Genomic DNA, 5,443 nt, shown 5'->3' with positions numbered 1-5,443 from the left:
TTTACGGCTAATGCGAATGGAAAATTGCGATCGAGTTTGTACAAAGAAAAACTGCTTTCATTCTATATTCTATTATTCAATAATACTAGAACATGAGATTGACACACCATAATATCAAAACAAATTAACTAGTATTTGATTAATTTAAACTAACATTATTAGATGAAGAAGTTATACATATGCAACCCCATTACTCATTAATTAATCGACTACATTTTTATACAAAGAAAGGAAAATTATATTCAAACACAAATCTAAACAGGAGGGATTCAACAGGAACAAAGCCTGATTAATATTTCATTTCGCTTCAAGCCGAGAGTGTACAAATGTGTACCTGGAAATGGCAGTACAAGAAGAAAAAGAAGTAGGAGTCAGCAACAGTAATAACACAGCAACAGCAGGTTCAGCAACACCGCAAAACCAGTAACGACCAGTAGAATAACCCAGTAACGGATTAAAAAATCAGCAATACCAAAGTGCAATCGCAATCAAAGCAGAAGAGAGACGGATACAAGATGCAGCAATTTACTGATTTTGAATAACACTCAAGGAAAGGCAAACGGAAATTATTCAAGTGAAAGTTCAAATTATCTTTCTCTTTTCAAAACTCTACCACACTTCTTTCTTATTTTCAGAATGTATTACTCTCAAAAATATTCTCCCCAAAAATCTCTCTAGAAAAAAATCCCCCCCCCCCTCATGTCAAGAATGACTCTTATTTATAACAAGACTATTGTCTTGAACCTCTAACCCAAAATATTCCCCCAATGGCATGCTTTGTCTCCACTAATTAATGTTTTCTTTATTTTAAACCTTTGTCCCCCATGCCTACATGCTTTGTCTCCCACTACATTAAATAAATATATCAATCCCAACCCATTACATTTTGTCCCCCATGCCTAACATAAACAATTACAATATTCCCCCCACTACATTATGTCTTGTCCCCCATTATATTAAACAATTATATCAAACACCACCCCATTACATTTTGTCCCCCATGCTTAACATAAAGAATTATTCAAAATGTTCAATTCCAAAACTACCCCTCCTACCTTATTGCAATTACCATTTTAACCACTGAACGTACTGCAATTTACCAAACTACCCATCAGCTATAACCAATTCACCTAATCAATCTCAACCAAAATATGGCTAATATGACCAATTTCTAAACAAATTCAACAACAAATCATATGAACACAGATGAATCATACAACTTCAAATTAATGAAAATAAATTAACCATATTGGGAACCAATCCTGGTTAACTTAGACCTAAAAATGAATGAGCAAAATAGACAACAATATTAACAACAAAATACGTGATTCAAATTAAATCAACAGATCAAAAACCAAAACAAACTCACATTAAATCACTGGATTTAAAACGAACTTCAAACAAAGATGAACATGAATTAAATTTATTTTAAACAACAAACATGACGGATTCAAACGATTTAAACATTGTTAACAATTTCTGAAAATACATAAAATACATGAAACAAATTGAAGAAATAATTAATTAAATTTCAATTTGAATCTAACAAACATTAAACTAACAATTTCTACCTAAAAAATAAACAAGAACAACAAAACAAACATGAAACAAACTGAAGAAAAATAAGAAAAACGATAAACACGAATTGGTTAAACAACTAACCGGAGCGGAGCGATGATAACTTTGAACAAAACAAATCTATCCGGAAACGATTATCGCACCAAGACTGCCAACGACTTAACGGATATTGAATTCAACGACGAACTCACCTTTCTTTTAACCTTGACGAACTCAAAACAACGATCGACGACATCGACCAAAACTCAAATAACGAAATGGTGGCAGCAAAACAGCAGGTGTGACTAGTTTTGTACGCGAAGCAGAAGTGAAAAAGACGAAGGTGAGGCAACAGTATGCAGCGATGGGGTCTGTTTTGGACGTAGCGAAGAAGCAATAGCAGAAACAGGAGATTTTCAGCCTTAGGAGCTCAACAGTGGACTGGCTCGTTAGAAACGCTATGGAACAGTGGACTGGCTCGTTAATTGCTATAGAGAAGATGGAGCAGAAGGATCGTTCATGGTGGTATGGTGGAGCTCGACGTGAAGCAGATGCTCGACGAGCGGAAATGTAGCAACACTGTTGCTCGTCAATGTCGGACGGTGGAGGGGTCGTTTGAGAAAGTGAAGAAGTCGCGATGGCGAAGCTTGAAGGAGGGCAGTCATGGAGGTTTCATTTGAAACCAAGGTTTGGAGGAGTATAAGAAGAATAAAACGCAGCAAAGGGGGTGGTCGTTTGGACGCGAGGGTGGTGGAGCTTGTGTGTGTGTCGACGAAGAAGACGCGGAGGGCAGCCATGAATGAGCTTGGAGAATGTGTGTGGTTGAAGATGATGGAGGGGTACAGCCATGGATGTGTGTTTTGGAGTTTGGAGAAGATGGAGAGAATGAGAGAGGGGGCGGATGGGTTTTCTTAGGTTTTTAGGGTTTTTCTTTTCTTTTTTTTTGTTTTGTTTTGTGTTGGAAAAAATGAAAAATGAAGAGGGGTTGGGTATTTGGGTTATGGATTGGGTCGACCCAGTTTGAAATGGACCGGGTCGTGGGGAAGGTTGGACAATTTTTTGGGCCTGTGGCTTACAATTGAAGAAGTGGCCCAATCCAATTTTTCTTTGTATTTTTGCTCTCTTTTCTTCTTTTATTTTTCTAAAACTAAATTATAAAAAATACTTAAATTATTATTAAGAACTAAATTAAGTTATAAAAGCGCAAATTAACTCCCAATAACAATTAATGCACAATTAAGTAATAATTAAGCATAAAATTGTATATTTGGACATTAAATGCTAAAAATGCAAAAGATGGCTATTTTTGTAATTTTTAATTTTTGTAAAACAAACTTAATTAGTAAAAATTATAGAATTAAATCCTACATGCAAAATGCGACATATTTTTGTATTTGTTTTTATTAATTTACCAAATAAACATGCACAGACAAATACAAATAATTATCCAAAAATGTCACAAAAATTCTCAAAATTGCACACCAAGAAAAATCATTTTATTTTGAATTTTTGGGAGTAATTCTTTCATAGGGCAAAAATCACGTGCTTACAGCTGCCCCTCTTTGCCCGAAGACATGAAGGGTTTTCGTGCAAAGATAAAGTGAGCGATTTTTGCCCATCCGAGTACTCCGTGTGAAGCATTTTTTGAAAAAGATTTAACCGAACCTTTGCTTAAAAGGTTTCCTACATATCCCTGGCTAAAGGGGAATCAGGTTAATGTAGTTCGGGAAGTTTTGGTAGCTGGGACTACCGTGAGACTGCGATGTTACTGTTGTTGCATGCTATTACCACTGCTTACCGATCTCCTTGTTACACCGTGCTTAAAAGAAAACAAGAAGCTAGGCTAGACTGTAACTTGTTCTTGTTGCCTTGCTTTCTTGTCGGCTTGTGTTTCCTCCGGTGCTTTTCTTCCGTGAATTTGGGGATGACACTGGCCCTTTGCTTTTCTAAATACCAGTTTCATCATTTTGTTCGGTCCGCTGGGGACATGGCTTTCGTCATCAAGCTTTTCGGCGGTTCCTCTAGGGATACGGCTTTCTTCATCAGGTTTGTTATGCTGGGCATAATTTAATGTTCACAAGCCGCTTCTTTCAAGACGCGTCTTTTCTTCCTTTTGACTCAAGACATGAAAATATTCCTCTCGTTATACAGGTGGGCGCCTATTTAAACTAAGACATGAAAATATTCCTCTCGTTATACAGGTGGGCGCCTATTTAAACTAAGACATGAAAATATTCCTCTCGTTATACAGGTGGGCGCCTATTTAAACTAAGACATGAAAATATTCCTCTCGTTATACAGGTGGGCGCCTATTTAAACTAAGACATGAAAATATTCCTCTCGTTATACAGGTGGGCGCCTATTTAAACTAAGACATGAAAATATTCCTCTCGTTATACAGGTGGGCGCCTATTTAAACTAAGACATGAAAATATTCCTCTCGTTATACAGGTGGGCGCCTATTTAAACTAAGACATGAAAATATTCCTCTCGTTATACAGGTGGGCGCCTATTTAAACTAAGACATGAAAATATTCCTCTCGTTATACAGGTGGGCGCCTATTTAAACTAAGACATGAAAATATTCCTCTCGTTATACAGGTGGGCGCCTATTTAAACTAAGACATGAAAATATTCCTCTCGTTATACAGGTGGGCGCCTATTTAAACTAAGACATGAAAATATTCCTCTCGTTATACAGGTGGGCGCCTATTTAAACTAAGACATGAAAATATTCCTCTCGTTATACAGGTGGGCGCCTATTTAAACTAAGACATGAAAATATTCCTCTCGTTATACAGGTGGGCGCCTATTTAAACTAAGACATGAAAATATTCCTCTCGTTATACAGGTGGGCGCCTATTTAAACTAAGACATGAAAATATTCCTCTCGTTATACAGGTGGGCGCCTATTTAAACTAAGACATGAAAATATTCCTCTCGTTATACAGGTGGGCGCCTATTTAAACTAAGACATGAAAATATTCCTCTCGTTATACAGGTGGGCGCCTATTTAAACTAAGACATGAAAATATTCCTCTCGTTATACAGGTGGGCGCCTATTTAAACTAAGACATGAAAATATTCCTCTCGTTATACAGGTGGGCGCCTATTTAAACTAAGACATGTAAATATTCCTCTCGTTATACAGGTGGATGCCTTTTTAAACTAAGACATGAAAATATTCCTCTCGTTATACAGGTGGACGCCTATTTAAACTAAGACATGAAAATATTCCTCTCGTTATACAGGTGGGCGCCTATTTAAACTAAGACATGAAAATATTCCTCTCGTTATACAGGTGGGCGCCTATTTAAACTAAGACATGAAAATATTCCTCTCGTTATACAGGTGGGCGCCTATTTAAACTAAGACATGAAAATATTCCTCTCGTTATACAGGTGGGCGCCTATTTAAACTAAGACATGAAAATATTCCTCTCGTTATACAGGTGGGCGCCTATTTAAACTAAGACATGAAAATATTCCTCTCGTTATACAGGTGGGCGCCTATTTAAACTAAGACATAAAAATATTCCTCTCGTTATACAGGTGGGCGCCTATTTAAACTAAGACATAATAGTATTCCTCTCATTATGCAGGTGGACGCCTATTTAAACTAAGAAATGGCATTGATGACAAAAATGCATGCCATAAGGGAGACTGTCAAACTGGGGCAGAAAATTTTCCTTTCATTTAGAAAATTTTCTGGAAGTCAGGTACCCATTCGAGGAAGAATAAAAATAACACCAGTCTCAAGGGAAGTGGTCTTTGAACCAGTGTTGCCCCCAACATAATAAGTTTCAATGGAGGAAGTTGTTCCCCAACAGACAGAACAAAGGGATGACACTTGTGCTCAGAAAAGCAAAAGGCCAGTATCATTCCCA

This window comes from Nicotiana sylvestris, chromosome 8 (assembly GCF_000393655.2).
Source record: "Nicotiana sylvestris chromosome 8, ASM39365v2, whole genome shotgun sequence".
Classification (NCBI taxonomy): domain Eukaryota; kingdom Viridiplantae; phylum Streptophyta; class Magnoliopsida; order Solanales; family Solanaceae; genus Nicotiana; species Nicotiana sylvestris.
Note: the sequence above shows the minus strand (reverse complement) of the source record.